The sequence below is a fragment of the Vicugna pacos genome, unplaced genomic scaffold (genome assembly GCF_048564905.1).
Source record: "Vicugna pacos unplaced genomic scaffold, VicPac4 SAC-SAT, whole genome shotgun sequence".
Taxonomy (NCBI): domain Eukaryota; kingdom Metazoa; phylum Chordata; class Mammalia; order Artiodactyla; family Camelidae; genus Vicugna; species Vicugna pacos.
The window spans coordinates 45,953,297-45,977,061 of record NW_027328721.1 but is presented as its reverse complement, the minus strand read 5'-3'; positions in this window follow the sequence as shown (position 1 = coordinate 45,977,061).

Sequence of the window (23,765 nt, the reverse complement as noted above, 5' to 3'; positions counted from 1 at the left end):
GTGACTGAAGAGAGCTGCGTGGAGTTGTCTCTCGAGCTCCCCCACGCACTGAAAATGGTTCCGGAATCCTGAGCGTGGGGAGGTTCCACCAAAGGTCGGCAGCGCGTGGGTTCTAACGGAATGCCTAAGCTCGTCTCCCCTGAAGCTTTTCCTAATGTCTCTGTGCCAGGGAATGCTAGGGGTGATTGCAGGATATCCCAGTGTCAGAAGCTGCCTCCCCAAGGTCAGGGAAGTTATTTCTCGGACTTCCCCGCGAATGGAACACCTGTGACTGAAGAGAGCTTCGTGGAGTTGTCTCTCGAGCTCCCCCACGCACTGAAAATGGTTCCGGAATCCTGAGCGTGGGGAGGTTCCACCAACGGTGGGCAGCGCGTGGGTTCTAACGGAATGCCTAAACTCATCTTCCCTGAGGCTTTTCCTAATGTCTCTGTGCCAGGGAATGCTAGGGGTGATTGCAGGATATCCCAGTGTCAGAGGCTGCCTCCCCAAGGTCAGGGAAGGTATTTCACGGACTTCCCCGAACAGGGAACACCTGTGACTGAAGAGAGCTGCGTGGAGTTGTCTCTCGAGCTCAACCACGCACTGACAATAGTTCCGGAATCCTGAGCGTGGGGAGGTTCCACCAACGGTGGGCAGCGCGTGGGTTCTAACGAAATGCCTAAGCTCGTCTCCCCTGAGCGTTTTCCTAATATATCTGTGCCAGGGAATGCTAGGGGTGATTGCAGGATATCCCAGTGTCAGAGGCTGACTCCCATATGTCAGGGAAGGTATTTCTCGGACTTCCCCGAACAGGGAACACCTGTGACTGAAGAGAGCTGCGTGGAGTTGTCTCTCGTGTTCCCCACGCACTGACATTGGTTCCGGAATCCTGAGCGTGGGGAGGTTCCACCAACGGTCGGCAGCGCGTGGGTGCTAACGGAATGCCTAAGCTCGCATCCCCTGAGGGTTTTCCTAATTTCTCTGTGCCAGGGAATGCTAGGGGTGATTGCAGGATAGTCCAGTGTCAGAGGCTGACTCCCCAAGGTCAGCGAAGGTATTTCTCGGACTTCCCCGAACAGGGGACACCTGTGAATGAAGAGAGCTGCGAGGAGTTGTCTCTCGTCCTCCCCCACTTACTGACAATGGTTCCGGATTCCTGAGCGTAGGGAGGTTCCAACAACGGTCGGCAGCGCGTGGGTTCTAACGGAATGCCTTAGCTCGTCTCCCCTGAGTGTTTTCCTAATGTCTCTGTGCCAGGGAATGCTAGGGGTGATTGCAGGATATCCCAGTGTCAGAGGCTGCCTCCCCAAGGTCAGGGAATTTATTTCTCGGACTTCCCCGAACAGGGAACACTTGTGACTGAAGAGAGCTGCGTGGAGTTGTCTCTCGTGCTCCCCCACGCACTGAAAATGGTTCCAGAATCCTGAGCGTGGGGAGGTTCCACCAACGGTCGGCAGCACGTGGGTTCTAACGGAATGCCTAAGCTCGTCTCCCCTGAGGGTTTTCCTAAAATCTCTGTGCCAGGGAATGGTAGGGGTGATTGTAGTATATCCCAGTGCCAGAGGCTGACTCCCCAAATTCAGGGAAAGTATTTCTCCGACTTCCCCGAACAGGGAACAACTGTGACTGAAGTGAGCTGCGTGGAGTTGTCTCTCGAGCTCCCCCACGCACTGACAATTGTTCCGAAATCCTGAGCGTGGGGAGGTTCCACCAACGGTCGGCAGCGCGTGGGTTCTAACGGAATGCATAAGCTCGTCTCCCCTGAGGATTTTCCTAATGTCTCTGTGCCAGTGAATGCTAGGGGTGATTGCTGGATATCCCAGTGTCAGAGGCTGCCTCCCCAAGGTCAGGGAATGTATTTCTCGGACTTCCCCGAACAGGGAACACCTGTGACTGAAGAGAGCTGCGTGGAGTTGTCTCTCGAGCTCCCCCAAGCACTGACAATGGTTCCGGAATTCTGAGCGTGGGGAGGTTCCACCAACGGTAGGCAGCGCGTGGGTTCTAACGGAATGCCTAAGCTCGTCTCCCCTGATGGTTTTCCTAAAGTCTCTGTGCCACTGAATGCTAGGGGTGATTGCAGGATATCCCAGTGTCAGAGGCTGCCTCCCCAAAGTCAGGGAAGGTATTTCTCGGACTTCACCGAACAGGGAACAACTGTGACTGAAGTGAGCAGCGTGGAGTTGTCTCTCGAGCTCCCCCACGCACTGACAATGGTTCCGAAATCCTGAGCGTGGGGAGGTTCCAACAACGGTCGGCAGCGCGTGGGTTTTAACAGAATGCATAAGCTCTTCTCCCCTGAGTGTTTTCCTAATGTCTCTGTGCCAGTGAATGCTAGGGGTGATTGCAGGATATCCCAGTGTCAGAGGCTGCCTCCCATATGTCAGGGAAGGTATTTCTCGGACTTCCCCGAACAGGGAACACCTGTGAATGAAGAGAGCTGCGTGGAGATGTCTCTCGAGCTCCCCCACGCACTGACAATGGTTCCGGAATCCAGAGCGTGGGGAGGTTCCACCAACGGTCGGCAGCGCGTGGGTTCTAACGGAATGCCTAAGCTCTTCTCCCCTGAGGGTTTTCCTAATGTCTCTGTGCCAGGGAATGCTAGGGGTGATTGCAGGATATTCCAGTGTCAGAGGCTGCCTCCCCAAGGTCACGGAAGGTATTTCTCAGACTTCGCCGAACAGGGAACACCTGTGACTGAAGAGAGCTGCGTGGAGATGTCTCTCGTGCTTCCCCACTTACTGACAATGGTTCCAGAATCCTGAGGTTGGGGAGGATCCAACAACGGTCGGCAGCGCGTGGGTTCTAACGGAATGCTTAAGCTCATCTCCCCTGAGGGTTTTCCTAATGTCTCTGTGCCAGGGAATGCTAGGGGTGAATGCAGGATATCCCAGGGTCAGAGGCTGCCTCCCCAAGATCAGGGAAGGTATTTCACGGACTTCCCCGAACAGGGAACACCTGTGACTGAAGAGAGCTGCGTGGAGTTGTCTCACGACCTCCCCCACGCACTGACAATGGTTCCGGAATCCAGAGCGTGGTGAGGTTCCACCAACCGTCGGCAGCGCGTGGGTTCTAACGGAATGCCTAAGCTCGTCTCCCCGGAGGGTTTTCCTAATGTCTCTGTGCCAGGGAATGCTAGGGGTGATTGCAGGATATTCCAGTGTCAGAGGCTGCCTCCCCAAGGTCACAGAAGGTATTTCTCGGACTTCCCCGAACAGCGAACACCTGTGACTGAAGAGAGCTGTGTGGAGTTGTCTCTCCAGCTCCCCCACGCACTGACAATGGTTCCGGAATCCTGAGGGTGGGGAGGTTCCACCAACGATCGGCACCGCGTTGGGTCTAACGGAATGCCTAAGCTCGTCTCCCCTGAGGGTTTTCCTAATGTCTCTTTGCCAGGGAATGCTAGTGGTGATTGCAGGATATCCCAGTGTCAGAGGCTGCCTCCCCAAACTCTGGGAAGGTATTTCTCGGCCTTCCCCGAACAGGGAACACCTGTGACTTAAGGGAGCTGCGTGGAGTTTTCTCTCGAGCTCCCCCACGCACTGACAATGGTTCCGGAATCCTGAGCGTGGGGAGGTACCAACAACGGTCGGCAGCGCGTGGGTTCTAACGGAATGCCTAAGCTCGTCTCCCCTGAGGCTTTTCCTAAAGTCTCTGTGCCAGGGAATGCTAGGGGTGATTGCAGGATAACCCAGTGTCAGAGGCTGCCTCCCCAAGGTCAGGGATGGTTTTTCTCGGACTTCCCCGAGCAGGGAACACCTGTGACTGAAGAGAGCTGCGTGGAGTTGTCTCTCGAGCTCCCCCACGCACTGACAATGGTCCCGGAATCCTGAGCGTGGGGAGGTTACACCAACGGTCGACAGCGCGTGGGGTTTAACGGAATGCCTAAGCTCGCCTCCCCTGAGGGTTTTCCTAATGTCTCTGTGCCAGGGAATGCTAGGTGTGATTTCAGGATATCCCAGAGTCAGAGGCTGCCTCCCCAAGGTCAGGGAAGGTATTTCTCGGACTTCCCCGAACAGGGAACACCTGTGACTGAAGAGAGCTACGTGGAGATGTCTCTCGTGCTCCCCCAGGCACTGACAGTGATTCCGGAATCCTGAGCGTGGGGAGGTTCCATCAAAGGTCGGCAGCGCGTGGGTTCTAACGGAATGCCTAAGCTCGTCTCCCCTGAGTGTTTTCCTAATGTCTCTGTGCCAGGGAATGCTAGGGGTGATTGCAGGATATCCCAGTGTCAGAGGCTGCCACCCCAAGGTCAGGGAAGGTTTTTCTCGGACTTCCCCGAGCAGGGAACACCTGTGACTGGAGATAGCTGCGTGGAGTTGTCTCTCGAGCTCCCCCACGCACTGACAATTGTCCCGGAATCCTGAGCGTGGGGAGGTTCCACCAACGGTCGGCAGCGCGTGGGTTCTAACGGAATGCCTAAGCTCGTCACCCCTGAGGCTTTTCCTAATGTTCCTTGCCAGGGAATTCTAGGGGTGATTGCAGGATATCCCAGTGTCAGAGGCTGCCTAACCAAGGTCAGGGAAGTTATTTCTAGGACTTCCTCGAAAAGGGAACACCTGTGACTTAAGAGAGCTGCGTGGAGTTGTCTCTCGAGCTCCCCAACGCACTGACAATGGTTCCGGAATCCTGAGCGTGGGGATGTTACACCAACGGTCGACAGCGCGTGGGGTTTAACGGAATGCCTAAGCTCGTCTCCCCTGAGGGTTTTCCTAATATCTCTGTGCCAGGGAATGCTAGGTGTGATTTCAGGATATCCCAGAGTCAGAGGCTGCCTCCCCAAAGTCAGGGAAGCTATTTCTCGGACTTCCCCAAACAGGGAACACCTGTGACTGAAGAGAGATGCGTGGAGATGTCTCTCGTGCTTCCCAACGCACTGACAATGGTTCCGGAATCCTGAGCGTGGGGAGGTTCCACCAACGGTCGACAGCGCGGGGGTTCTAACTGAATGTTTAAGCTCGTCTCCCCTGAGGGTTTTCCTAATGTCTCTGTGCCAGGGAATGCTAGGGGTGATTGCAGGATATCCCAGTGACAGAGGCTGCCTCCCCAAGGTAAGGGAAGGTATTTCTCGGACTTCCCCGATCAGGGAACACCTGTGACTTAAAAGCTGCATGGAGTTGTCTCTCGAGCTCCCCCACGCACTGACAATGGTTCCGGAATCCTGAGCGTGGGGAGGTTCCAAAAACGGTCGGCAGCGCGTGGGTTCTAACGGAATGCCTAAGCTCGTCTCCCCTGAGGCTTTTCCTAATGTCTCTGTGCCAGGGAATGCTAGGGTTGATTGCAGGATATGCCAGTGTCAGAGGCTGACTCCCCAACGTCAGGGAAGGTATTTCTCTGTCTTCCCCGAACAGGGAACACCAGTGACTGAAGAGAGCTACGTGGAGTTATCTCTCGTGCTCCCCCACGCACTGACAGTGATTCCGGAATCCTGAGCGTGGGGAGGATCCACCAACGGTCGGCAGCGCGTGGGTTCTAACGGAATGCCTAAGCTCGTCTCCCCTGAGGGTTTTCCTAATGTCTCTGTGCCAGGGAATGCTAGGGGTGATTGCAGGATAACCCAGTGTCAGAGGCTGCCTCCCCAGGTCAGGGATGGTTTTTCTCGGACTTCCCCGAGCAGGGAACACCTGTGACTGAAGAGAGCTGCGTGGAGTTGTCTCTCGAGCTCCCCCACGCACTGACAATGGTCCCGGAATCCTGAGCGTGGGGAGGTTACACCAACAGTCGACAGCGCGTGGGGTTTAACGGAATGCCTAAGCTCGCCTCCCCTGAGGGTTTTCCTAATGTCTCTGTGCCAGGGAATCCTAGGTGTGATTTCAGGATATCCCAGAGTCAGAGGCTGCCTCCCCATGGTCAGGGAAAGTATTTCTCGGACTTCCCCGGACAGGGAACACCTGTGACTGAAGAGAGCTACGTGGAGATGTCTCTCGTGCTCCCCCACGCACTGACAATTGTTCCGGAATCCTGAGCGTGGGGAGGTTCCACCAACTGTCGACAGCGCGTGGGTTCTAACTGAATGCCTAAGCTCGTCTCCCCTGAGGGTTTTCCTAATGTCTCTGTGCCAGGGAATGCTAGGTGTGATTTCAGGATATCCCAGAGTCAGAGGCTGCCTCCCCAAGGTCAGGGAAGGTATTTCTCGGACTTCCCCGAACAGGGAACACCTGTGACTGAAGAGAGCTGCGTGGAGATGTCTCTCGTTCTCCCCAACGCACTGACAATGTTTCCGGAATCCTGAGCGTGGGGAGGTTCCACCAACGGTCGACAGCGCGTGGGTTCTAACTGAATGTTTAAGCTCGTCTCCCCTGAGGGTTTTCCTAATGTCTCTGTGCCAGGGAATGCTAGGGGTGATTGCAGGATATCCCAGTGACAGAGGCTGCCTCCCCAAGGTAAAGGAAGGTATTTCTCGGACTTCCCCGATCAGGGAACACCTGTGACTGAAGAGAGCTGCGTGGAGTTGTCTCTCGAGCTCCCCCACGAACTGACAATGGTTCCGGAATCCTGAGGGTGGGGAGGTTCCACCAACGATCGGCAGCGCGTGGGTTCTAACGGAATGCCTAAGCTCGTCTCCCCTGAGGGTTTTCCTAATGTCTCTGTGCCAGGGAATGCTAGTGGTGATTGCAGGATATCCCAGTGTCAGAGGCTGACTCCCCAAGTTCAAGGAAGGTATTTCTCGGACTTCCCCGAACAGGGAACACCTGTGACTGAAGAGAGCTGCGTGGAGTTGTCTCTCGAGCTCCCCCACGCACTGACAATGGTTCCGGAATCCTGAGCGTGGGGAGGTTCCACCAACGGTCGGCAGCGCGTGGGTTCTAACGGAATACCTAAGCTCGTCTCCCCTGAAGGTTTTCCTAATGTCTCTGTGCCAGGGAATCCTAGTTGTGATTGCAGGATATCCCAGTGTCAGAAGCTGCCTCCCCAAGGTCAGGGAAGGTATTTCTCGGCCTTCCCCGAACAGGGAACACCTGTGACTGAAGAGAGCTGCGTGGAGTTGTCTCTCGAGCTCCCCCACGCACTGACAATGGTTCCGGAATCCTGAGCGTGGGGAGGTTCCACCATCTGTGGGCAGCGCGTGGGTTCTAACGGAATGCCTAAGCTCGTCTGCCCTGAGAATTTTCCTAATTTCTCTGTGCCAGGGAATGCTAGGGGTGATTGCAGGATATCCCATTGTCAGAGGCTGCCTCCCCAAGGTCAGGGAAGTTATTTCTCGGACTTCCCCGAGCAGGGAACACTTGTGACTGAAGAGGGCTGCGTGGAGTTTTCTCTCGAGCTCCCCCACGCACTGACAATATTTCCGGAATCCTGAGCGTGGGGAGGTTCCACCAACGGTCGGCAGCGCGTGTGTTCTAACGGAATGACTAAGCTCGTCTCCCCTGAGGGTTTTCCTAATGTCTCTGTGCCAGGGAATGCTTGGGGTGATTGCAGGATATCCCAGTGTTACAGGCTGCCTCCCCAAGGTCAGAGAAGGTATTTCTCGGACTTCCCTGAACATGGAACACCTGTGACTGAAGAGAGCTGCGTGGAGCTGTCTCTCGAGCTCCCCCACGCACTGACAATGTTTCCGGAATCCTGAGCGTGGGGAGGTTCCACCAACGGTCGGCAGCGCGTGTGATCTAACGGAATGCCTAAGCTCGTCTCCCCTGAGGGTTTTCCTAATGTCTCTGTGCCAGGGATTGCTAGGGGTGATTGCAGGATATCCCAGTGTCAGAGGCTGCCTCCCCAAGGTCAGGGAAGGTATTTTTCGGACTTCCCCATACAGGGAACTCCTGTGACTGAAGAGAGCTGCGTGGAATTGTCTCCCGAGCTCCCCCACGCACTGACAATGGTTCCGGAATCCTGAGCGTGGGGAGGTTCCACCAACGGTCGGCAGCGCGTGGGTTCTAACGGAATGCCTAAGCTCGACTCCCCTGAGGGTTTTCCTCATGTCTCTGTGCCAGGGAATGCTAGGGGTGATTGCAGGATATCCCAGTGTCAGAGGCTGCCTCCCCAAGGTCAGGGACGGTATTTCTCGGACTTCCCTGAACAGGGAACACCTGTGACTGAAGAGAGCTGCGTGGAGTTGTCTCTCGAGCTCCCCCACGCACTGACAATGTTTCCGGAATCCTGAGCGTGGGGAGGTTTCACCAACGGTCGGCAGCGCATGGGTTCTAACGGAATGCCTAAGCTCGTCTCCCCTGAGGCTTTTCCTAATATCTCTGTGCCAGGGAATGCTAGGGGTCATTGCAGGATATCCCAGTGTCCGAGGCTGCCTAACAATGGTCAGGGAAGGTATTTCTCGGTCTTCCCCGAACAGGGAACACTTGTGACTGAAGAGAGCTGCGTGGAGTTGTCTCTCGAGCTCCCCTACGCACTGACAATGGTTCCGGATTCCTGAGCGTGGGGAGGTTCCACCAACGGTCGGCAGCGCGTGGGTTCTAACGGAATGCCTAAGCTCGTCTCCCCTGAGGATTTTCCTAATGTCTCTGTGCCAGGGAATGCTAGGGGAGATTGCAGGATATCCCAGTGTCAGAGGCTGCCTCCCCAAGGTGAGGGAAGGTATTTCTCGGACTTCCCCGAACAGGGAACACCTGTGACTGAAAAGAGTTGCGTGGAGTTGTCTCTCGAGCTCCCCCACGCACTGACAATGGTTCCGGAATCCTGAGCGTGGGGAGGTTCCACCAACGGTCGGCAGAGCGTGGGTTCTAACGGAATGCCTAAGCTCGTCTCCACTGAGGGTTTTCCTAATGTCTCTGTGCCAGGGAATGCTAGGGGTTTTTGCAGGATATCCCAGTGTCAGAGGCTGACTCCCCAAGGTCAGGGAAGGTATTTCTCGGACTTCCCCATACAGGGAACTCCTGTGACTGAAGAGAGCTTCGTGGAATTGTCTCTCGAGCTCCCCCACGCACTGACAATGTTTCCGGAATCCTGAGCGTGGGCAGGTTCCAACAACGGTCGACAGCGCGTGGGTTCTAACGGAATGCCTAAGCTCGTCTCCCCTGAGTGTTTTCCTCATATCTCTGTGCCAGGGAATGCTAGGGGTGATTGCAGGATAGTCCAGCGTCAGAGGCTGACTCCCCAAGATCAGCGAAGGTATTTCTCGGACTTCCCCGAACAGGGGACACCTGTGAATGAAGAGAGCTGCGTGGAGTTGTTTCTCGTCCTCCCCTACTTACAGACAATGGTTTCGGATTCCTGAGGTTAGGGAGGTTCCAACAACGGTCGGCAGCGCGTGGGTTCTAACGGAATGCCTAAGCTCGCCTCCCCTGCGGGTTTTCCTAATGTCTCTGTGCCAGGGAATGCTAGGGGTGATTGCAGGATATCCCAGTGTCAGAGGCTGACTTCCCAAGGTCAGGGAAGTAATTTCTCGGACTTCCCCGAACAGGGAACACCTGTGACTGAAGAGAGCAGCGTGGAGTTTTCTCTCGAGCTCCCCCACACACTGACAATGGTTCCGGAACCTGAGCGTGAGGAGGTTCCACCAACGGTCGGCAGCGCGTGGGTTCTAACTGAATGCATAAGCTCCTCTCCCCTGAGGGTTTTCCTAATGTCTCTGTGCCAGGGAATGCTAGGGGTGATTGCAGGATATCCCAGTGTCTGAGGCTGCCTCCCCAAGGTCAGGGACGGTATTTCTCGGACTTCCCCGAACAGGGAACACCTGTGACTGAAGAGAGCTGCGTGGAGTAGTCTCTCGAGCTCCCCCACGCACTGACAATGGTTCCGGAATCCTGAGCGTGGGGAGGTTCCACCAACGGTCGGCAGCGCGTGGGTTCTAACGGAATGCCTAAGCTCGTCTCCCCTGAGGGTTTTCCTAATGTCTCTGTGCCAGGGAATGCTAGGGGTGATTGCAGGATATCCCAGAGTCAGAGGCTGCGTCCCCAAGGTCAGGGAAGGTATTTCTCGGACTTCCCCGAACAGGGAACACCTGTGACTGAAGAGAGCTGCGTGGAGTTTTCTCTCGAGCTCCCCCACGCACTGACAATGTTTCCGGAATCCTGAGCGTGGGGAGGTTCCACCAACGGTCGGCAGCGCGTGTGATCTAACGGAATGCCTAAGCTCGTCTCCCCTGAGGGTTTTCCTAATGTCTCTGTGCCAGGGATTGCTAGGGGTGATTGCAGGATATCCCAGTGTCAGAGGCTGCCTCCCCAAGTTCAGGGAAGATATTTCTTGGACTTCCCCGAACAGGGAACACCTGTGACTGAAGAGAGCTGCGTGGAGTTGTCTCTGGAGCTCCCCCACGCACTGACAATGGTTCCGGAATCCTGAGCGTAGGGAGGTTCCAAAAACGGTCGGCAGCGCGTGGGTTCTAACGGAATGCCTAAGCTCGTCTCCCCTGAGGGTTTTCCTAATATCTCTGTGCCAGGGAATGCTAGGGGTGATTGCAGGATATCCCAGTGTCAGAGGCTGACTCCCCAAGGTCAGGGAAGTTGTTTCTCGGACTTCCGCGAACAGGGAACACCTGTGACTGAAGAGAGCTGCGTGGAGTTGTCTCTCGAGCTCCCCCACGCACTGACAATGGTTCCGGAATCCTGAGCGTCGGGAGGTTCCACCAACGGTCGGCAGCGCGTGGGTTCTAACGGAATGCATAACCTCGTCTCCCCTAACGGTTTTCCTAATGTCTCTGTGCCAGGGAATGCTAGGGGTGATTGCAGGATATCCCAGTGTCAGAGGCTGCCTCCCCAAGGTCAGGGAAGGTATTTCTCGGACTTCCCCGAACAGGGAACACCTGTGATTGAAGAGAGCTGCGTGGAGTTGTCTCTCGAGCTCCCCCACGCACTGACAATGGTTCCGGAATCCTGAGCGTGGGGAGGATCCACCAACGGTCGGCAGCACGTGGGTTCAAACGGAATGCTTAAGCTCATCTCCCCTGAGGCTTTTCCTAATTTCTCTGTGCCAGGGAATGCTAGGGGTGATTGCAGGATATCCCAGTGTCAGAGGCTGCCTCCCCAAGGTCAGGGAAGGTATTTCTCGGACTTCCCCATACAGGGAACTCCTGTGACTGAAGAGAGCTGCGTGGAATTGTCTCTCGAGCTCCCCCCCGCACTGACAATGGTTCCGGAATCCTGAGCGTGGGGAGGTTCCACCAACGGTCGGCAGCACGTGGGTTCTAACGGAATGCCTAAACTCGACTCCCCTGAGAATTTTCCTCATGTCTCTGTGCCAGGGAATGCTAGGGGTGATTGCAGGATATCCCAGTGTCAGAGGCTGCCTCCCCAAGGTCAGGGACGGTATTTCTCGGACTTCCCCGAACAGGGAACACCTGTGACTGAAGAGAGCTGCGTGGAGTTGTCTCTCGAGCTCCCCCACGCACTGACAATGTTTCCGGAATCCTGAGCGTGGGGAGTTTCCACCAACGGTCGGCAGCACGTGGGTTCTAACGGAATGCCTAAGCTCATCTCCCCTGAGGCTTTTCCTAATTTCTCTGTGCCAGGGAATGCTAGGGGTGATTGCAGGATATCCCAGTGTCAGAGGCTGCCTCCCCAAGGTCAGGGAAGGTATTTCTCGGACTTCCCCGAACAGGGAACACCTGTGACTGAAGAGAGCTGCGTGGAGTTGTCTCTCGAGTTCCCCACGCACTGACAATGGTTCCGGAATCCTGTGCGTGGGGAGGTTTCACCAACGGTCGGCAGCGCATGGGTTCTAACGGAATGCCTAAGCTCGTCTCCCCTGAGGCTTTTCCTAATGTCTCTGTGCCAGGGAATGCTAGGGGTGATTGTAGGATATCCCAGTGTCAGAGGCTGCCTCCCAATGGTCAGGGAAGGTATTTCTCGGTCTTCCCGGAACAGGGAACTCTTGTGACTGAAGAGAGCTGCGTGGAGTTGTCTCTCGAGCTCCCCCACGCAGTGACAATGGTTCCGGAATCCTGAGCGTGGGCAGGTTCCACCAACGGTCGGCAGCGCGTGGGTTCTAACGGAATGCCTAAGCTCGTCTCCCCTGAGTATTTTCCTAATTTCTCTGTGTAAGGGAATGCTAGCGGTGATTGCAGGATATCCCAGTGTCAGCGGCTGCCTCCCCACGGTCAAGGAAGTTATTTCTCGGACTTCCACGAACAGGGAACACCTGTGACTGAAGAGAGCTGCGTGGAGTTGTCTCTCGAGCTCCCCCACGCACTGACAATTTTTCCGGAATCCTGAGCGTGGGGAGGTTCCACCAACGGTCGGCAGCGCGTGGGTTCCTACGGAATGCCTAAGCTCGTCTCCCCTGAGGCTTTTCCTAATGTCTCTGTGCCAGGGAATTCTAGGGGTGATTGCAGGATATCCCAGTGTCAGAGGCTGCCTCCCCAAGGTCAGGGAAGGTATTTCTCGGACTTCCCCGAACAGGGAACACCTGTGACTGAAGAGAGCTACGTGGAGTTGTCTCTCGAGCTCCCCCACGCACTGACAATGGTTCCGGAATCCTGAGCGTGGGGAGGTTTCACCAACGGTCGGCAGCGCCTGTGTTCTAACGGAATGCCTAAGCTCGTCTCCCCTGAGGCTTTTCCTAATGTCTCTGTGCCAGGGAATGCTAGGGGTGATTGCAGGATATCCCAGTGTCAGAGGCTGCCTCCCAATGTTCAGGGAAGGTATTTCTCGGACTTCCCCGAACAGGGAACACCTGTGACTGAAGAGAGCTGCGTGGAGTTGTCTCTCGAGCTCCCCCACGCACTGACAATGGTTCCGGAATCCTGAGCGTGGGCAGGTTCCACCAACGGTCGGCAGCTCGTGGGTTTAACGGAATGCATAAGCTCGTCTCCCCTGAGGGTTTTCCTCATGTCTCTGTGCCAGGGAATACTAGGGGTGATTGCAGGATATCCCAGTGTCAGAGGCTGCCTCCCCAAGGTCAGGGACGGTATTTCTCGGACTTCCCCGAACAGGGAACACCTGTGACTGAAGAGAGCTGCGTGGAGTTGTCTCTCGAGCTCCCCCACGCACTGACAATGGTTCCGGAATCCTGAGCGTGGGGAGGTTCCACCAACGGTCGGCAGCACGTGGGTTCTAACGGAATGCCTAAGCTCGACTCCCCTGAGGGTTTTCCCAAATGTCTCTGTGCCAGGGAATGCTAGGGGTGATTGCAGGATATCCCAGTGTCAGAGGCTGCCTCCCCAAGGTCAGGGAAAGTATTTCTCGGACTTCCCCGTAAAGGGAACTCCTGTGACTGAAGAGAGCTGCGTGGAGTTGTCTCTCGAGATCCCCCACGCACTGACAATTGTTCCGGAATCCTGTGCGTGGGGAGGTTCCACCAACGGTCGGCAGCGCTTGTGTTCTAACGGAATGCCTAAGCTCGACTCCCCTGAGGGTTTTCCCTCATGTCTCTGTGCCAGGGAATGCTAGGGGTGATTGCAGGATATCCCAGTGTCAGAGGCTGCCTCCCCATGGTCAGGGAAGTTATTTCTCGGACTTCCCCGAACAGGGAACACCTGTGACTGAAGTGAGCTGCGTGGAGTAGTCTCTCGAGCTCCCCCACGCACTGACAATGGTTCCGGAATCCGGAGCTTGGGGAGGTTTCACCAACGGTCGGCAGCGCGTGGGTTCTAACGGAATGCCTAAGCTCTTCTCCCCTGAGGGTTTTCCTAATGTCTCTGTGCCAGGGAATGCTAGGGGTGATTGCAGGATATCCCAGTGTCAGAGGCTGCCTCCCAATGTTCAGGGAAGGTATTTCTCGGACTTCCCCGAACAGGGAACACCTGTGACTGAAGAGAGCTGCGTGGAGTTGTCTCTCGAGCTCCCCCACGCACTGACAATGGTTCCGGAATCCTGAGCGCGGGCAGGTTCCACCAACGGTCGGCAGCTCGTGGGTTTAACGGAATGCATAAGCTCGTCTCCCCTGAGGGTTTTCCTCATGTCTCTGTGCCAGGGAATGCTAGGGGTGATTGCAGGATATCCCAGTGTCAGAGGCTGCCTCCCCAAGGTCAGGGACGGTATTTCTCGGACTTCCCCGAACAGGGAACACCTGTGACTGAAGAGAGCTGCGTGGAGTTGTCTCTCGAGCTCCCCCACGCACTGACAATGGTTCCGGAATCCTGAGCGTGGGGAGGTTCCACCAACGGTCGGCAGCACGTGGGTTCTAACGGAATGCCTAAGCTCGTCTCCCCTGAGGCTTTTCCTAATTTCTCTGTGCCAGGGAATGCTAGGGGTGATTGCAGGATATCCCAGTGTCAGAGGCTGCCTCCCCAAGATCAGGGAAGGTATTTCTCGGACTTCCCCGTACAGGGAACACCTCTGACTGAAGAGAGCTGCGTGGAGTTGTCTCTCGAGCTCCCCCACGCACTGACAATGGTTCCGGAATCCTGAGCTTGGGGAGGTTTCACCAACGGTCGGCAGAGCGTGGGTTCTAACGGAATGCCTAAGCTCGTCTCCCCTGAGGCTTTTCCTAATGTCTCTGTGCCAGGGAATGCTTGGGGTGATTGTAGGATATCCCAGTGTCAGAGGCTGCCTCCCAATGGTCAGGGAAGGTATTTCTCGGTCTTCCCCGAACAGGGAACACTTGTGACTGAAGAGAGCTGCGTGGAGTTGTCTCTCGAGCTCCCCCACGCACTGACAATGGTTCCGGAATCCTGTGCGTGGGGAGGTTCAACCAGCGGTCGGCAGCGCGTGGGTTCTAACGGAATGCCTAAGCTCGACTCCCCTGAGGGTTTTCCCACATGTCTCTGTACCAGGGAATGCTAGTGGTGATTGCAGGATATCCCAGTGTCAGAGGCTGCCTCCCCAAGGTCAGGGAAGGTATTTCTCGGACTTCCCCGTAAAGGGAACTCCTGTGACTGAAGAGAGCTGCGTGGAGTTGTCTCTCGAGCTCCCCCACGCACTGACAATTGTTCCGGAATCCTGTGCGTGGGGAGGTTCCACCAACGGTCGGCAGCGCTTGTGTTCTAACGGAATGCCTAAGCTCGACTCCCCTGAGGGTTTTCCCTCATGTCTCTGTGCCAGGGAATGCTAGGGGTGATTGCAGGATATCCCAGTGTCAGAGGCTGCCTCCCCATGGTCAGGGAAGTTATTTCTCGGACTTCCCCGAACAGGGAACACCTGTGACTGAAGTGAGCTGCTTGGAGTAGTCTCTCGAGCTCCCCCACGCACTGACAATGGTTCCGGAATCCTGAGCGTGGGGAGGTTCCACCAACGGTCGGCAGCGCGTGGGTTCTAACGGAATGCCTAAGCTCGTCTCCCCTGAGGCTTCTCCTAATTTCTCTGTGCCAGGGAATGCTAGGGGTGATTGCAGGATATCCCAGTGTCAGAGGCTGACTCCCCAAGGTCAGGGAAGGTATTTCTCGGACTTCCCCGAACAGGGAACACCTGTGACTGAAGAGAGCTGCGTGGAGTTGTCTCTCGAGCTCCCCCACGCACTGACAATGGTTCCGGAATCCTGAGCGTGGGGAGGTTCCACCAACGGTCGGCAGCGCGTGGGTTCTAACGGAATGCCTAAGCTCATCTCCCCTGAGGATTTTCCAAATGTCTCTGTGCCAGGGAATGCTAGGGGTGATTGCAGGATATCCCAGTGTCAGAGGCTGCCTCCCCAAGGTCAGGGAATGTATTTCTCGGACTTCCCCGTACAGGGAACACATGTGACTGAAGAGAGCTACGTGGAGTTGTCTCTCGAGCTCCCCCACGCACTGACAATTGTTACGGAATCCTGAGCGTGCGCAGGTTCCAACAACGGTCGGCAGCGCGTGGGTTCTAACGGAATGCCTAAGCTCGTCTCCCCTGAGTGTTTTCCTAATTTCTCTGTGCCAGGGAATGCTAGCGGTGTTTGCAGGATATCCCAGTGTCAGAGGCTGCCTCCCCAAGATCAGGGAAGGTATTTCTCGGACTTCCCCGAACAGGGAACACCTGTGACTGAAGAGAGCTGCGTGGAGTTGTCTCTCGAGCTCCACCACGCACTGACAATGGTTCCGGAATCCTGAGCGTGGGGAGGTTCCACCAACGGTCGGCAGCGCGTGTGTTCTAACGGAATGCCTAAGCTCGTCTCCCCTGAGGGTTTTCCTAATGTCTCTATTCCAAGGATTGCTAGGGGTGATTGCAGGATATCCCTGTGTCAGAGGCTGCCTCCCCAAGTTCAGGGAAGTTATTTCTTGGACTTCCCCGAACAGGGAACACCTGTGACTGAAGAGAGCTGCGTGGAGTTGTCTCTCGAGCTCCCCCACGCACTGACAATGGTTCCGGAATCCTGAGCGTGGGGAGGTTCCAAAAACGGTCGGCAGCGCGTGGGTTCTAACGGAATGCCTAAGCTCGTCTCCCCTGATGGTTTTCCTAATGTCTCTGTGCCAGGGAATGCTAGGGGTGATTGCAGGATATCCCAGTGTCAGAGGCTGACTCCCCAAGGTCAAGGAAGGTATTTCTCGGACTTCCGCGAACAGGGAACACCTGTGACTGAAGAGAGCTGCGTGGAGTTGTCTCTCGAGCTCCCCCACGCAATGACAATGGTTCCGGAATACTGAGCGTCGGGAGGTTCCACCAACGGTCGGCAGCGCGTGTGTTCTAACGGAATGCCTAAGGTCGTCTCCCCTAACGGTTTTCCTAATGTCTCTGTGCCAGGGAATGCTAGGGGTGATTGCAGGATATCCCAGAGTCAGAGGCTGCCTCCCCAAGGTCAGGGAAGGTATTTCTCGGACTACCCCGAACAGGGAACACCTGGGACTGAAGTGAGGTGCGTGGAGCTGTCTCACGAGCTCCCCCACGCCCTGACAATGGTTCCGGAATCCTGAGCGTGGGGAGATTCCACCAACGGTCGGCAGCGCGTGGGTTCTAACGGAATGCCTAAGCTCGTCTCCCCTGAGGGTTTTCCTAATTTCTCTGTGCCAGGGAATGCTAGGGGTGATTGCAGGATATCCCATTGTCAGAGGCTGCCTCCCCAAGGTCAGGGAAGTTATTTCTCGGACTTCCCCGAACAGGGAACACATGTGACTGAAGAGAGCTGCGTGGAGTTGTCTTTCGAGGTCCCCCACGCACTAACAATGGTTCCGGAATCCTGAGCGTGGAGAGGTTCCACCAACGGTCGGCAGCACGTGGGTTCTAACGGAATGCCTAAGCTCGTCTCCCCTGAGAGTTTTCCTAATATCTCTGTGCCAGGGAATGCTAGGGGTGATTGCAGGATATCCCAGTGTCAGAGGCTGACTCCCCAAGGTCAGGGAAGGTATTTCTCGGACTTCCCCGAACAGGGAACACCTGTGAATGAAGAGAGCTGCGTGGAGTTGTCTGTCGAGCTCCCCCACGCACTGAATATGGTTCCGGAATCCTGAGCGTGGGGAGGTTCCACCAACGGTCGGCAGCGCGTGGGTTCTAACGGAATGCCTAAGCTCGCATCCCCTGAGGGTTTTCCTAATTTCTCTGTGACAGGGTTATGCTAGGGGTGATTGCAGTATAGTCCAGTGTCAGAGGCTGAATCCCCAAGGTCAGCGAAGGTATTTCTCGGACTTCCCCTAACAGGGGACACCTGTGAATTAAGAGAGCTGCGTGGAGTTGTCTCTCGTCCTCCCCCACTTACTGACAATTGTTCCGGATTCCTGAGCGTAGGGAGGTTCCAACAACTGTCGGCAGCGCGTGGCTTCTAACGGAATGCCTTAGCTCGTCTCCCCTGAGTGTTTTCCTAATGTCTCTGTGCCAGGGAATGCTAGGGGTGATTGCAGGATATCCCAGTGTCAGAGGCTGCCTCCCCAAGTTCAGGGAAGTTATTTCTCGGACTTCCCCGAACAGGGAACACCTGTGACTGAAGAGAGCTGCGTGGAGTTGTCTCTCGAGCTCCCCCACGCACTGACAATGGTTCCGGAATCCTGAGCCTGGGGAGGTTCCAACAACGGTCGGCAGCGCGTGGGTTCTAACGGAATGCCTAAGCTCGTCTCCCCTGAGGGTTTTCCTAATATCTCTGTGCCAGGAAATGCTAGGGGTGATTGCAGGATGTCCCAGAGTCACAGGCTGCCTCCCCAAGGTCAGGGAAGCTATTTCTCGGACTTCCCCGAACAGGGAACCCCTGTGACTGAAGAGAGCTGCGTGGAGTTGTCTCTCGAGCTCCCCCACGCACTGACAATGTTTCCGGAATCCTGAGCGTGGGGAGGTCCCACCAACGGTCGGCAGCGCGTGGGTTCTAACGGAATGCCTAAGCTCGCCTCCCCTGCGGGTTTTCCTAATGTCTCTGTGCCAGGGAATGCTAGGGGTGATTGCAGGATATCCCAGTGTCAGAGGCTGCCTCCCCAAGGTCAGGGAAGGTATTTCTCGGACTTCCCCGAACAGGGAACACCTGTGACTGAAGAGAGCTGCGTGGAGTTGTCTCTCCAGCTCCCCCACGCACTGACAATGGTTCCGGAATCCTGAGCGTGGGGAGGTTCCACCAACGGTCGGCAGCGCGTGTGTTCTAACGGAATGCCTAAGCTCGTCTCCCCTGAGGGTTTTCCTAATGTCTATGTGCCAGGGATTGCTAGGGGTGATTGCAGGATATCCCAGTGTCAGAGGCTGCCTCCCCAAGTTCAGGGAAGGTATTTCTTGGACTTCCCCGAACAGGGAACACCTGTGACTGAAGAGAGCTGCGTGGAGTTGTCTCTCGAGCTCCCCCACGCACTGACAATGGTTCCGGAATCCTGAGCGTGGGGAGGTTCCAAAAACGGTCGGCAGCGCGTGGGTTCTAACGGAATGCCTAAGCTCGTCTCCCCTGAGTGTTTTCCTAATGTCTCTGTGCCAGGGAATGCTAGGGGTGATTGCAGGATATCCCAGTGTCAGAGGCTGACTGCCCAAGTTCAGGGAAGTTATTTCTCGGACTTCCGCGAACAGGGAACACCTGTGACTGAAGAGAGCTGCGTGGAGTTGTCTCTCGAGCTCCCCCACGCACTGACAATGGTTCCGGAATCCTGAGCTTCGGGAGGTCCCACCAAAGGTCGGCAGCGCGTGGGTTCTAACGGAATGCCTAAGCTCGTCTCCCCTAACGGTTTTCCTAATCTCTCTGTGCCAGGGAATGCTAGGGGTGATTGCAGGATATCCCAGTGTCAGAGGCTGCCTCCCCAAGGTCAGGGAAGTTATTTCTCGGACTACCCCGAACAGGGAACACCTGGGACTGTAGTGAGATGCGTGGAGTTGTCTCACGAGCTCCCCCACGCACTGACAATTGTTCCGGAATCCTGAGCGTGGGGAGATTCCACCAACGGTCGGCAGAGCGTGGGTTCTAACGGAATGCCTAAGCTCGTCTCCCCTGAGGGTTTTCCTAATTTCTCTGTGCCAGGGAATGCTAGGGGTGATTGCAGGATATCCCAGTGTCAGAGGCTGCCTCCCCGAGGTCAGGGAAGTTATTTCTCGGACTTCCCCGAACAGGGAACACCTGTGAATGAAGAGAGCTGCGTGGAGTTGTCTATCGAGGTCCCCCACGCACTGACAATGGTTCCGGAATCCTGAGCGTGGGGAGGTTCCACCAACGGTCGGCAGCGCGTGGGTTCTAACGGAATGCCTAAGCTCGTCTCCCCTGAGGGTTTTCCTAATATCTCTGTGCCAGGGAATGCTAGGGGTGATTGCAGGATATCCCAGTGTCAGAGGCTGACTCCCCAAGGTCAGGGAAGGTATTTCTCGGAATTCCCCGAACAGGGAACACCTGTGACTGAAGAGAGCTGCGTGGAGTTGTCTGTCGAGCTCCCCCACGCACTGAATATGGTTCCGGAATCCTGAGCGTGGGGAGGTTCCACCAACGGTCGGCAGCGCGTGGGTTCTAACGGAATGCCTAAGCTCGCCTCCCCTGAGGGTTTTCCTAATTTCTCTGTGACAGGGAATGCTAGGGGTGATTGCAGGATAGTCCAGTGTCAGAGGCTGACTCCCCAAGGTCAGCGAAGGTATTTCTCGGACTTCCCCGAACAGGGGACACCTGTGAATGAAGAGAGCTGCGTGGAGTTGTCTCTCGAGCTCCCCCACGCACTGACAATGGTTCCGGAATCCTGAGCGTGGGGAGGTCCCACCAACGGTCGGCAGCGCGTGGGTTCTAACGGAATGGCAAGCTCGTCACCCCTGAGGCTTTTCCTAATGTCTCTGTGCCAGGGAATTCTAGTGGTGATTGCAGGATATCCCAGTGTCATAGGCTGACTCCCCAAGGTCAGGGAAGGTATTTTTCGGACTTCCCCGAACAGGGAACACCTGTGACTGAAGAGAGCTGCGTGGAATTGTCTCTCGAGTTCCCCACGCACTGACAATGGTTCCGGAATCCTGAGCGTGGGGAGGTTCCACCAACGGTCGGCAGCGCGTGGGTTCCAACGGAATGCCTAAGCTCGTCTCCCCTGAGTGTTTTCCTAATGTCTCTGACCAAGGGAATGCTAGGGGTGATTGCAGGACATCCCAGTGTCAGAGGCTGCCTCCCCAAGGTCAGGGAAGGTATTTCTCGGACTTCCCCGAACAGGGAATACCTGTGACTGAAGAGAGCTGCGTGGAGTTGTCTCTCGTGCTCCCCCACGTACTGACAATGGTTCCGGAATCCTGAGCGTGGGGAGGTTCCAACAACGGTCGGCAGCGCTTGGGTTCTAACGGAATGCCTAAGCTCGTCTCCCCTGAGGGTTTTCCTAATGTCTCTGTGCCAGGGAATGCTAGGGGTGATTGCAGGATATCCCAGTGTCAGAGGCTGCCTCCCCAATTTCAGGGAAGTTATTTCTCGGACTTCCCCGAACAGGGAACACCTGTAAATGAAGAGAGCTTTGTAGAGTTGTCTCTCGAGCTCCCCCATGCATTGACAATGGTTCCGGAATCCTGAGCGTGGGGAGGTTCCACCAACGGTCGTCAGCGCGTGGGTACTAACGAAATGCCTAAGCTCGTCTCCCCTGAGTATTTTCCTAATGTCTCTGTGCCAGGGAATGCTAGGGGTGATTGCAGGATATCCCAGTGTCAGAGGCTGCGTCCCCAAGGTCAGGGAAGGTCTTTCTCGGACTTCCCCGAACAGGGAACACCTGTGACTGAAGAGAGCTGCGTGGAATTTTCTCTCGAGCTCCCCCACGCACTGACAATGGTTCCGGAGTCCTGAGCTTGGGGAGGTTCCACCAACGGTCTGCAGCGCGTGGGTTCTAACGGAATGCCTAAGCTCGTCTCCCCTGCGGTTTTTCCTAATGTCTCTGTGCCAGGGAATGCTAGCGGTGATTGCAGGATATCCCAGTGTCAGAGGCTGCCTCCCCAAGGTCAGGGAAGGTATTTCTCGGACTTCCCCGAAAAGGGAACACCTGTGACTGAAGAGAGCTTCGTGGAGTTGTCTCTCGAGATCCCCCACGCACTGACAATGGTTCCGGAATCCTGAGCGTGGGGAGGTCCCACCAACGGTCGGCAGCGCGTGGGTTCTAACGGAATGCCTAAGCTCGCCTCCCCTGCGGGTTTTCCTAATGTCTCTGTGCCAGGGAATGCTAGGGGTTATTGCAGGATATCCCAGTGTCAGAGGCTGACTCCCCAAGGTCAGGGAAGTTATTTCTCGGACTTCCCCGAACACGGAACACCTGTGACTGAAGAGAGCAGCGTGGAGTTGTCTCTCGAGCTCCCCCACACACTGACAATGGTTCCGGAACTTGAGCGTGAGGAAGTTCCACCAATGGTCGGCAGCGCGTGAGTTCTAACGGAATGCATAAGCTCGTCTCCCCTGAGGGTTTTCCTAATGTCTCTGTGCCAGGGAATGCTAGGGGTGATTGCAGGATATCCCAGTGTCTGAGGCTGCCTCCCCAAGGTCAGGGAAGATATTTCTCGGACTTCCCCGAACAGGGAACACCTATGAGTGAAGAGAGCTGCGTGGAGTTGTCTCTCGAGCTCCCCCACGCACTGACAATGGTTCTGGAATCCTGAGCGTGGGGAGGTTCCACCAACGGTCGGCAGCGCGTGGGTTCTAACGGAATGCCTAAGCTCGTCTCCCCTGAGGGTTTTCCTAATATCTCTGTGCCAGGGAATGCTAGGGGTGATTGCAGGATATCCCAGTGTCAGAGGCTGCGTCCCCAAGTTAAGGGAAGGTATTTCTCGGACTTCCCCGAACAGGGAACACCTGTGACTGAAGAGAGCTGCGTGGAGTTTTCTCTCGAGCTCCCCCACTCACTGACAATGGTTCCGGAATCCTGAGCGTGGGGAGGTTCCACCAACGGTCGGCAGCGCGTGGGTTCTAACGGAATGCCTAAGCTCGTCTCCCCTGCGGGTTTTCCTTATGTCTCTGTGCCAGGGAATGCTAGGGGTGATTGCAGGATATCCCAGTGTCCGAGGCTGCCTCCCCAAGGTCAGGGAAGGTATTTCTCGGACTTCCCCGTACAGGGAACACCTGTGACTGAAGAGAGCTGCGTGGAGTTGTCTCTCGAGCTCCCACACGCACTGACAATGTTTCCGGAATCCTGAGCGTGGGGAGGTCCCACTAACGGTTGGCAGCGCGTGGGTTCTAACGGAATGCTTAAGCTCGTCTCCCCTGCGGGTTTTCCTAAAGTCTCTGTGCCAGGGAATGCTCGGGGTGATTGCAGGATATCCCAGTGTCAGAGGCTGCCTCCCCAAGGTCAGGGAAGATATTTCTCGGACTTCCCCGAACAGGGAACACCTGTGACTGAAGAGAGCAGCGTGGAGTTGTTTCTCGATTTCCCCCACACACTGACAATGGTTCCGGAATCCTGAGCGTGGGGAGTTCCACCAACGGTCGGCAGCGCGTGGGTTCTAACGGAATGCCTAAGCTCGTCTCCCCTGAGGCTTTTCCTAATGTCTCTGTGCCAGGGAATGCTAGGGGTGATTGCAGGATATCCCAGTGTCAGAGGCTGCCTCCCCAAGGTCAGGGAAGGTATTTCTTGGACTTCCCCGAACAGGGAACACCTGTGACTGAAGAGAGCTGCGTGGAGTTGTCTCTCGAGCTCCCCCACGCACTGACAATGGTTCCGGAATCCTGAGCGTGGGGAGGTTCCACCAAAGGTCGGCAGCGCGTGGGTTCTAACGGAATGCCTAAGCTCGTCTCCCCTGAGGGTTTTCCTAATGTCTCTGTGCCAGGGTATGCTAGGGGAGATTGCAGGATATCCCAGTGTCAGAAGCTGCCTCCCCAAGGTCAGGGAAGGTGTTTCTCGGACTTCCCCGTACAGGGAACACCTGTGACTGAAGAGAGCTGCGTGGAGTTGTTTCTCGAGTTCCCCATGCACTGACAATGGTTCCAGAATCCTGAGCGTGGGGAGGTTCCACCAACGGTCGGCAGCGCGTGGGTTCTAACGGAATCCTAATCTCGTCTCCCCTGAGGGTTTTCCTAATGTCTCTGTGCCAGGGAATGCTAGGGGTGATTGCAGGATATCCCAGTGTCAGAGGCTGCCTCCCCAAGGTCAGGGAAGGTATTTCTTGGACTTCCCCGAACAGGGAACACCTGTGACTGAAGAGAGCAGCGTGGAGTTGTCTCTCGAGGTCCCCCACACTCTGACAATGGTTAGGGAATTCTGAGCGTGGGGAGGTTCCACCAACGGTCGGCAGCGCGTGGGTTCTAACGGAATGCCTAAGCTCGTCTCCCCTGAGGGTTTTCCTAATGTCTCTGTGCCAGGGAATGCTAGGGGTGATTGCAGGATATCCCAGTGTCAGAAGCTGCGTCCCCAAGGTCAGGGAAGGTATTTCTCGGACTTCCCCGAACAGGGAACACCTGTGACTGAAGAGAGCTGTGTGGAGTTTTCTCTCGAGCTCCCCCACGCACTGACAATGATTCCGGAATCCTGAGCGTGGGGAGGTTCCACCAACGGTCGGCAGCGCGTGGGTTCTAACGGAATGCCTAAGCTCGTCTCCCCTGCGGGTTTCCTAATGTCTCTGTGCCAGGGAATGCTAGGGGTGATTGCAGGATATCCCAGTGTCAGAGGCTGCCTCCCCAAATTCAGGGAAGGTATTTCTCGGACTTCCCCGAACAGGGAACACCTGTGACTGAAGAGA